Raw genomic sequence first — 11,386 nt, 5'->3', positions numbered from 1 at the left:
AAACTTCCAAATTTATTTCACACTTGCAAATCCCTTTTCATGTCTAGCTGTTGAAGTCTTGAAGAAAGTAACCAATTTAGCCATTGAGGGTTCATTTTTGAGCAAAAACTATTGGAGAATTTACTCCCCTCCATCCCCCAAAAATGTTGGTATAGGAAAACAAAAAACACTGCCTCCGTTTTACTGCCCACAAATAACTTGGAGAAAATTGGGAGGCATTTGTGGAACCTTCCTAGGAAATACTGTTAGATTCCTTGCACTCTTTTTGGTTTCTTTTAAAATTACCCAAATGTTTTACCTGGGGAAGAATTCCAAAATTAGTTTTGAATATCACTTTAGGTGGCAATTCTAACCCTAATCTCATAGATTTGGGGTCTGTAAAATGCTCTGGTGCTCATAAGGAGATCTGTTTAAAAAAGGGTCCCCCCCCCTCTATTTCAAGGAATGTTCTGCTCATGGGACCACAGGCATGGCACATTATTCAAACCTTATTCAATGTGTTTATAACATTATTCAGTGTGTCTGCTGAAGCCCTGCAGGCGTTCAAAATTCTTTGATCTGGGTAATTTTAATTACAGCAAAGCAAAAGTTGCAAGCATTTTGAACTCAATGGGCAACATCTGGAAATTTTAGGAAATGCCATGGGTGCTAATCACAAAATGGCTGCCACAGGGAGCATGACACAGCATACAGTGGTTGCAGTGTAGTGTGGCAAAATGGCTGTCATATTTGAAAAAGCAGGCAGGGTTAAAATCCTGCAGTCATGTCCCTATCAGCCACTCTGTCAAGGTACATATAGCAGACACCACCACATTTGCTAGCAGAGAAAACTATTTGCACCACTCTTGGGTTTAGAACAGATGGATGCTTGGGCATCCAATCCCAGACTCCAATGGAATATGGCCATGTTTAAAGGGGTGTGTTCAATATAGACAAAGCTGAGCCACTGCAAACAGGAAAAGCAAATTACATCTCAGGTATACAAGTCGTACCTCGGAAGTCAAACACATTGCAACTTGAATGCTTTGGTTCCCAAATGCCGCAAACCCAGAAGTGAGTGTTCTGGTTTGCAAACGTTCTTTGGAACCTGAACATCTGACATGGCTTCCACGGCTTCCAATTGGCTGCAGGAGCTTCCTGCCGCCAATCGGAAGCCGCACCTTGGTTTTGGAAGTCAAGCAGACTTCCAGAATGGATTCTGTTTGACTTTCGATGTATGACTGTACTGGATTTTTGAGGTGTTATTTACTGAGCTAGGAAGTTTGTTGGATATGTCATCCCCTCAGAAGCAAAACCTGCCAAACTCCATGGGATTACGGTAGCCCCCGGAAAGAATTGCAGCTTTGAGGCTCAAATCCTAAGGATGCTTAAGATTCATTGTTAAACATATCTAAGATTGTACTGTAAATTCACAGGCATTGTAGTTCCGGAACTGCTGACTGTGTTTAAATCTTCGATCCAATGTTTAGTCATTTTTCTCATCTGCCTTCAGAAGCTTCCTTTTTCAAATACCAATGCTGAATAAATTTGATTTCACTTATACATCATTAGGCTTGACTGCTGCATACTCTCAAGGAAAATATTGATCTTCTGTTATGCTTCAGGTTAAAATAGACGGCAGTGGTGATGGTTAAAATAATGATTTCATCATTCCTATTTACACACAATATAATAGTATAATAGTATATGTTGAGTCTGCCCCCAACCAAATTCTATTCCTACTTTAGATTGGAGCCTAGGCATTTAACTATAAATATACGGTACTTAAATGAGTTGAAATTAGTGCAAATCATAGTTTGTGTAGGAGAGCCATTGTAAATAATTAGTGGGCCACTCTAGCCTTCATTTCAGTTGGCACAGATACTCTGACTTTTTGGAATAGCTTTGGAAGAGCAATCCATATTAAACAGGAAATATAGTTCCCGATAGAACCTGTTACGCCTAGGAAATTTGCTTTATACACCTCTTTGACCTGAAGCTCTCCAAAGGGCCTGCGTAAGATTTGATAGGTGCCAGCAGCTTCTGACAGATAGCTTTTTAGGATTTAGAACTGATACTTTTTAGGTGAAGTGGTAAGTCCTACCCAAGATTAAGGAATACCGCCACATATTCCTGGGGTTTGAATGATTATAGAATTATGGAACTGTACAGTTGGAAGGTACCCCAAGGGTCATCTAGTCCAACCCCCTGCAATGCAGAAAACTGAGCTATAGCATCCATGACAGATGGCCATCCAACCTCTGCTTAAAAACCTCCAAGGAAGAAGAGCCCACAGCCTCATGAGGGAGACCGTTCCACTGTTGAACAGCTCTTACTGTCAGACTCTCATGTTTAGTCAGAATCTCCTTTCTTGTAACTTGAAGCCATTGTTCGAGTCCTACCCTCCAGAGCAGGAGAAAACAAGCTTACTCCATCTTTCATGTGACAGTCCTTGAGATAGTTGAAGATGGCTATCATATCTCCTCTCAGTCTCCTCTTTTCCAGGCTAAACATACCCAGCTCCTCATAATGTTTGGTTTCTAGACCCTTGATTATCTTAGTTGCTCTCCTCTGCACACATTCAAGCTTGTCAACATCCTCCGTAACTTGTGGTGCCCAGAATTCAACGCAGTATTTTAGATGTGGTCTGACCAAGGCAGAATAGAGTGGAACGATTACTTCCCTTGATCTGGATATTATACTTCTGTATAGAGTACACTGACAATAGGTAGTTGCTTTGATCCTTCTGCTACATTTTCTAAGTCTGGGAACTCTGCATTCACATTTTTCAGTCATGAAAAGAAATTTGCCACAGCTTGGCATGTATCTTATATATCCTAGTCAAATGAACTGAAATATCACTCTCAGCCTTGCTTTGCTGATGACATGGCCCTCCTATCACAGACCTGTCAGGGACCAGGCAGAGGAGGAATGGTGGAAGAGGAAGACAGTTTAGATTTACAACAGGCGTTTGAAGGAGGTCACAGCTCAGAGGCAAATGAGGGGAGAAGTTGGGAAATAATGGGAGAGGAGGAGGAGGAAGAGGAAGAGGAAAAGGAAGAACCAGAGGGGTGACAGCTAATGCACACAGCCTCTTTAGAAAGCATTCCAAACCCACCATCTCCCAGAACCCGGCGAGCCTTGAAAGTAGGAGAGCAAAGAGCTCAAAGACAGAGGGTACTTAGCGGCACCGGTAGAGGAATTGATGATGATGGCAAATGAGGAAGTGGGAGAAAAGGGGGGTGGAGATTCACTCGGGACAACACCATATTCCAAGAGGCTGGGTTGTATAGCCTCTCTCTGTAAATACTGAATAAAAAGAGGATGGTAAGAAACATTTCCTTGCCTTTATATGCTCCTGGGCAACCAGCCAGGAGTCGCTGGTAGCAGCTTGACAACAACTGTGGTGGATTGCAGAGAGCTTTTTGGAGAAGGGTTCCAACAACAACAACACAATAGGATGCCACTAGTTAGGATGAACCTCTTTCTAGGAGTGACCGGTGGAAAGGAATGGTGCTGTGGAACTGACCCCCCTGCTTTGGTGTGCCTGCAGGATCCTGGGATGGTAAGGGAGAGAGGCAGGGAGGTAGTGAGGTCAGTGTCAAGGACTGGTTGGACACAGAGGAAATGGTGGGAGGAACCAGCTGGGGAACCACCAAGAGAAGAAGGCTCAGGGCCTGGTAAGTGGTGGTGGGACAACAATGAGTGGTCAGAGGGAGAAGACTGGGAAAAGGAGGTGTCAGAAGCTTAGGAGGTAACAGGGCTTAGGGAGCCTGCGGCACAGAGAAATCTAGAATCAGAGGCAGAAGCTGGAGCAGGAGGGTGGGAGGAGAGAGGCCAAGAGGCAGAAAATGCTTCATGGGGATGAGACCTACCGGAGATGAGTTGCTTTGCTCATTAGGTCTGACACTCTTGTGCAGATCGTGTTTTTGCTAATAAAGAGTTAACTCCAACTTGCACAGTGCGATTTACTGCTGGCTTGCTCCTGCCAGAGAGGTTTGGACACCACAGTGTGAGTGCAGGATTGGCCTTGCTACCACTTCTGCCCCGTCATGGAATATGGCAGCAGCCCTGCCACTGTGAAGCTAGATCCCTCACCAGCAGCCACTACTGCCTCTTGCCACACCCAGATCTGCCAGCTACTCTGAGTTTCTTTGCCTTGTTGCCCAGTAATCTTCCCATTAGCCTAGCAAGAGGAAAAAAATAGAGGAACTTTGGAATAAGATTTACAAAGTCCAGTGGGTGAAGAACTTAACACCTTGTGTGACATGCTTCCAATACAAGGAATAGAATTTAACAACCATGTGGTCTGGCATGTGGGGAAATTCAAGAGATTTGCCTTTTAAACCATGAAGCCAAGTGTAAAAATATAAAGAATTTTATTTGGGAAAATGAAAGAACAGGGAAGTTAACAATTGCACACAGAGACTTGCAGATAAAATCAATAAAGTCAGCCCAACTTAGCCAGTTGCATTTTACCTGCTTCAGCAAAGTCTTGGTTTTCGGAGCATGTGCAGAGTTCCTTTCAGAGAGAGAGAATCTTATCAATCCTAATTATATGTTCCCAAGAAATCAAAACCTGAGGGCAAAGCGTCATGTATTACATGCATCCGAGACCAGTAACAGCCAGCCCTCTTACTAAAATGGATTGTTGTTTTGCCAAATCAATTAATCTACTCCATCTCTGATGTCAGTGGTCATTCTGTTCAAACAGAAAATGAACAAGAAGCTACTTTCACCTCACTAACGACTCTGAACTTACATAGCAAAAGGCCTGGGTGGTTCAGACCTGTCAAGCCATTTCCCAGAAAGGCTTAACTGGAGAGTGTGTATTTGGAGACAATAGAGTGGATTGCGTGGCGAGTTCCCGCCCCCCACCAAGATAAATAAACACACGAGACACCATAATTAAGGTTAATTGGGCGAATTAGGCCACAACTTTATTGAATTCAGGAATGAGAGGCATTGGCTTAGGCAGTGGTCCTATCGACTATCCGGCTCCAGCCCGTTTGCTGGAGACACGGGGAAGGGTTAACACTAATCGGGGGAGTCTCCCGCCGAGGCACAGCGACTAGGAGCTCCCCCGGGTCACCGCTCTGGGGCGTGCCTTTGGCCCACACCTCCATAGGCTTCGGACAGGGCCACGCCCCCCGGAGTCCTTTAACGGACTACCCTTCGTTCACTGGGGGGAGGTGATGGCGTTCCTCCCCCCACACACATCCTCTTAACCCCTTCTTACCAATGCCTACCGCCAATGCCGAAGAGTTGTGACGAGTTGCTACGAGGTAGGCGAAAAACCAAAAGGCTGTAAATTGCCAATTGGGAAAAATTCCTACCATGCCCCTTGCGGCGACAGACCGAAGTCCATAGCAAAGTCAGACCTACCTAAAGCCCAACTAAAGGGAGGGAGGGTGGGAAAACGTGGGGGCTAGCTGGAGAAGAGAGGGCAAGCCCCCTCCGCTCCGGCCCTAAATAGGGCAAGCCACGCCCCCCCAGCCAGCAGATTGGCTGGCTGGGGAGGCGTGGACGGATGGGATTCCCCTGTTCTCGTGGGGGCTGAAAGCAGCCCCCGCTCACGTGGGGAGGGCGTGATGCCCGCAACCCCACCTCCTGGGGCAGACTCGGAAGTGGCTTTGTTGTCTGCTGGAGGTTAATGCCAGAGGGGCAAAAGATCTCAGGTGCTTTAGGTGGTACTACATCAGAATATAGATGTTCTGAAGAGGCAATTTCTGCTTCAGTGCAGATAGAGGATTCTGAGGATGAGCAGCTGTACACAGACAAAAAAAGGAGGAATACAGTCTTCTTTGGGAAATAGATTTAGAAATCAGAATCTATATGCTTGGAGTAGTCACAATGGAAAGTCTTGACCACTGAATCCACTTTATACTTGAAATGTGGTGATGTGACTTTTGCACAAGCAAATATTTCTCATTGGTTGGCATGCCAGTATAGGAATAACTGTTACAGGAAGAGCGTTGTTATTCTTTAAAGCAGTCATGTTTGCTTTAATGGAAAATGAAGTCAAACACAATTGTAAAGAGATTAACGCAGCAAACTGCCAAGTAAGTATCGTGCTATTATTATTATGACTTTGGAATATTTAAGTGTTATGATTCTAATGCCATTACGGACTATGGCTGCAACAGTTAATAAATTATCTGTTTGACTGTACACATATGTGTAAAAGCCAAACATATGACTTCATTGTTAACCATTTCCAGTTGGCTAGAACTAATAATTAGGAGTATACTTGCATTCCAACCAGTCCTTCACACACTAGGCTTAGTTCAAATTCATTAGTGCAACATTGTTCACTTTGTTAGAGTTTGACCAATATAAGTAACAACAAAACAACAAAACGAGGAAAAATCAAGATTTCCTTCATCATGAAGCTCTTAATCCATCAAAGCTTCTACCGAAAAGAACAAGAGGTTTGCCTGATTAAAAGCAGAATAATAAGAAAAAGGCCTTGAACTACAGTTTTCAATGGATTGGGGGGTATGGGAGGGAGTCAGTTCACTTGAGGAAAAATGGATTCTCTTTCTCTGTGCTGCGTGTGTGTGAACTATGTCTCTGAGGCTTAATAATGTATTAAAAATCCAAATTCAAAGAAATGAGAGCATTCATTTATTTCTGAAGGTTATAAATGTCTCTCAGCAAAATGCTGCCAAGGGGTTTAATAATGACACGGCTTAAATGCAATAAAATCACAAGCAAACATTTCAAAATGACGTGTATAAACTAGTCATAACTGACAGACACGAGGAGCAAATATGTAACATTTTGAAGGCAAAAACCTTCAGAAACAAGCTGTTTCTACACAGCTCCCCAAAATGCAGGTGGAATGGAAGAGGTGGGGACTTCAAATCATAGAAATCCATTGAAGTACACATGGTTTGAGCAGAGGTTCCTTGGATGCAGGAAGGAAAGGAACAGAAGGAAGGAGGTGTTTCTTCAGGTAATTTTTACTTGCCTGAAGTTTCTTGAAACTTTCAGGTGTTATGCCTGAACAAGAAATATTGACCCATGGAGGAGAAATGGAGCTATGTACAACAATGTATTCAAAGTAGCTCACAATTGCTATGTTCCGACAACACTTTGTTTTGTTTTATGGACATTTCTTTACACATTTTATGCAATCTTTCACACTATGTGAAAGCTACTTCTGGAGATTTAGCAGAATCTAGCATAAGCTCAGTGCTCATTGCTTCCAGAAGAATATCTGGTTGCAACACATTTAATTCCCTGTAGTTTTCATGGAAGACACCATGTGATGAAATTTGGGGTGGCATTCCAGCATACAGTTCTTTCCCACTGTTTTCTTGGGGGGAAAGAAGCACACATGAGTGGCGACGTGTCCAATTGAGTTCGCTGCTGTGTCATGTCATGCCCACTGGTGTGAATGAAATTAAACATGATACGGTGGTATGTTGGTCAAAAAGCCACTGTTCCATAATGCAAAGTAAAATGAAGATTAGAAACCAGGACAGAAGTTCTAGCATTATAACTAGGAAAACTAATGCAACAATCCCCATGTTTGAATGCACCCTCAGTGTAGAATTGTGTTTCGAGGTCCCCAGGGCCACCCCAATAACTCACACATCACACAGAATTTTTTGTTTAAGGTTTTTGGCATAATTTTGGCCACAAATTTATTAAAATACAAAAATGTGAGTGGTTGCTTAGTCACTGGTTGCGACTATCTGCCCCCACCATGGGGGACAGACTGACATTCCGCACGATGCGAAAGTCAGAAAAGGGGGGAGTGACGGAGCAGGGAACCTGCCCCCAGCCCTCCCCAAATGCAACCAGGAGCTCATTGCTATGGCCCGAGCCCCCTTGACAGAGTGGACAAGCAATAGTTAGCCCCCAATTCCTTTAACGGAATCCCTTGCAACAGCAGCATTAGAGGGGCAGGCACAGCCAATCCACGCCCCTCAACCAACCAAACCACAAACCAATGCCTAACTGCAACCTTACAAGTTGTGACGATTTGCTACGCAGTAGGCAAAAACCAAATGGCCCCAGCCAATCAGCCAGATGGACAAAATTCCTACCGGGCCCCTGCCCCAAGAGCAGATGACCCCATGACAGGCATAGCAAGGTCAAAGCAAACAACCCTATTCTAGGGAGGGAGGGACGGGCAATCCGATGCACAGGCTAAAAGAGGAAGCCCTAGCCTCCTGCAAGGAGTTTTAGCATTTCTGGCTGTCAGTCAACAAATGGCAACATTAACTTCTTCTGAACAACAAGGGAAGCCCCAGTTGCATCAGTGGCCAATGATCAATTAACCCGCACCACAACTTTGGAGTGTCCTGGCGGCCCCCACCACAACACGTGCTCTCCATGAAGGAGAACACGCTTTGCCTTCAGTTCCGACCTTTGTGTCAGAGAGCCAATCAGGAATAAAGGTTGGGATGTGGTCTCAATTAAGGAAAAAGAGGCAGGGCCTGAAATTGCTTTAGGGTTTATGGTTTTCAATACTAAACAGTTGATTATTGAGCAGGCATGTGAACAAATCATGTGAACTATTATAGCTGCCACTGCATAATTCTGCTGGGGATAGAATCCATTTTGAACCCCTAGGTTCACTCTCACTCAGGCCAGTATTTTTAAAACAATTACCGTATTTTTCTGTGTCTAAGACTAGGGTTTTTTTCCCGAAAAAATAATGTCAAAAATTAGGGGACGTCTTATACATGGATAGTGCCGAGCGTGGATTGGCAATTGGTTTTGCCGCAAAAATAGGCGGCATCTAATACATGGGGGCGTCTTATAGACTGAAAAAATATGATAATTCAAATAAGATATTAGGATCCAGAGAAACAGGTTGTCCTTCTCCCCAGGACGTGGGCGGCACTGTGGTCTAAATCACTGAGCCTCTTGGGCTTGCTGATTGTAAGGTCAGCGGTTCAAATCCCCATGACGGGGTGAGCTCCCATTGCTCTGTCCCAGCTGCTGCCTACCTAGCAGTTTGAAAGTATACCAGCGCGAGTAGATAAATAGGTACCGCTGTAGTGGTAAAGTAAACGGCATTTTCGTGTGCTCTGGCTTCCGTCATGGTGTTCCGTTGTGTCAGAAGCGGTTTAGTCATGCTGGCCACATGACCTAGAAAGCTGTCTGCAGACAAACACTGGCTCCCTTGGCCTGAAAGAGGAAATGAGCGCCGTACCCGATAGTTGAGTTTGATTGGACTCAGCAGTCCAGGGGTCCTTTACCTTTACCTACCTTCTCTCCTCACCAACACAATGAACCAAGGTTGGATAAACTCAGGTTGGATAAGGATTCACTGTACCCAACCAAAGCCTGCCATTTTGGAAGGGGATCTAAGTATTCCCTTGTGTTCTTCAAATAAGTGTCTATCAGTGAGGCTATATTGATGCCATTTGGGTAGTTAAGCTTGGTGCTTCTGAGGTCAAATGCTGGTTTCAGTAATAAGCACAAAGAGCTTACCGTAAGCCTGCTGATAAAAGAAAAGACAAAACAAAACAATTTCATTGTGTTATAGCATAGGTAGCTCCTGACCTTTTTATTTAGGAGTGAGGATTATAGGATTAAAGGTTTAAGGCAGTAGGTCTCCCCAAATCCCTTCTTTATCAGGTCTAAATTTATCACTTTGATGAAAACTGATTACAAAACTTGCCATACTTAACTTTAACAAATGGATATTCATTTTTATGAGTTCCGACAGTTTAATTGCACTGCACGATGCTTAACCCTAACTTATGATAGCCCACTTACAGGAAGCCTCTGCAGAAAAATTCTTAGATAGTAAAATATGATATTTATACTTACCATGTACTTTTTCTGGCAACTGTTCTTCCTTCCTTCCTTCCTTCCTTCCTTCCTTCCTTCCTTCCTTCCTTCCTTCCTTTGTTCCTGGAATGGCATTTTCCCATTAGGATAGGTTATTCTGGAGAAATATTCCCAAAAGCTATTCTTGGCGAAGGTGGAACTATGTATTACTTTGAAAAATATGTGTTCTGAAACTCAACAACAGACAAAAGAAAGTAATTCTTTGCACAGCTCATACCTAAACTATGGTATTCACTCCCGCAAGGGGTAGTCATTCCCACCAGTGTAGTCACAATTGGTTTCTACTTCCACTGTTCAGAGGAATTCCAGTTATTGGGAATCACAAATGGAGGTAGTGCTGGTTGCACTCAAATCCTTCTTGTCTCCCCATAGGCATCTGACTGGTCAGTGTGAGAACAGGATGCTGAACTAAATGGGCCTTTGGGTTTATCCAGCAGGGCTCTTCTTATGTCCATCCTTAGCATAAATAAAGGAACAGAAGGAACATTTGCAGGTGTCAAGCACCAGATGATCCAAATCCCACGGTAGTTTGCCAGGAATGGGTAAGACAAGGGAGGTTCTTACCAACAGTTATTTATGTTTATGAAAGCTTTTCATGTTTGATGGTTTATCGTGTTTTTAATATTCTTTTGGGAGCTGCCCAGAGTGGCTGGGGAAACCCAGCCTGATAGGTGGGGTAAAATAAAATAAAATTATTATTATTATTATTATTATTATTATTATTAAATATTCACAGAGGCAGGCTTAGAAATGCAGCCTCTTGGAATAATGGTGTTGCTCTGAGTAAATATCCACCCCCCATTTTCTCCAACTTCTTTATTCATCAACAACAACACCCACCTTACAATTGCTGCTTAGGGCCATCTGTCTCTGAGTCCTTTGCTCTCCTACTTTTAAGGCTTGCCGGGTTCTGGGAGATGGTGGGTCTGGAATGCTTTCTAGTGATAACATGTCAGCCAGTTGCTCTGGCTCTGCCACCTCCTCCTTTCCCATTATTTACCAACTTTCCCCCTCATCTTCCTCTGAGCTGTGACCTCCCTCAAACCCCTTTTGTAATTCTGAACTGTCTTCTCCTCTGGAAGGGTCAGGCTAGGGAGGTGGTCTCCACCATTCTTCCTCTGCCCAGTCCCTGACATCAGGGGAGAATTGGTGAGTGCAGAGTGCTGAGATGTTACTCTTACCTTCATACAATAGACTACATTCTAGCCACACAAAAGGTCAGAGATTTTTATGTGCATATGTATCTCTTCCATCATAGGGATGCGGGTGGCGCTGTGGGTTAAACCACAGAGCCTAGGACTTGCTGATCAGAAGGTCGGCAGTTCGAATCCCCACGACGGGGTGAGCTCCCGTTGCTCAGTCCCTGCTCCTGCCCACCTAGCAGTTTGAAAGCACATCAAAGTGCAAGTAGATAAATAGGTACTTCTCCAGCGGGAAGGTAAACAGCATTTCCGTGTGCTGCTCTGGTTTGCCAGAAGCGGCTTAGTCATGCTGGCCACATGACCCGGAAACTGTACGCCAGCTCCCTCGGCCAATAAAGCAAGATGAGCGCCGCAACCCCAGAGTTGGTCACGATTGGACCTAATGGTCA

This window comes from Podarcis erhardii, assembly GCF_964252035.2.
Source record: "Podarcis erhardii genome assembly, chromosome: 4".
In the NCBI taxonomy this organism is placed as follows: domain Eukaryota; kingdom Metazoa; phylum Chordata; class Lepidosauria; order Squamata; family Lacertidae; genus Podarcis; species Podarcis erhardii.
This window is presented reverse-complemented; position numbering follows the sequence as displayed.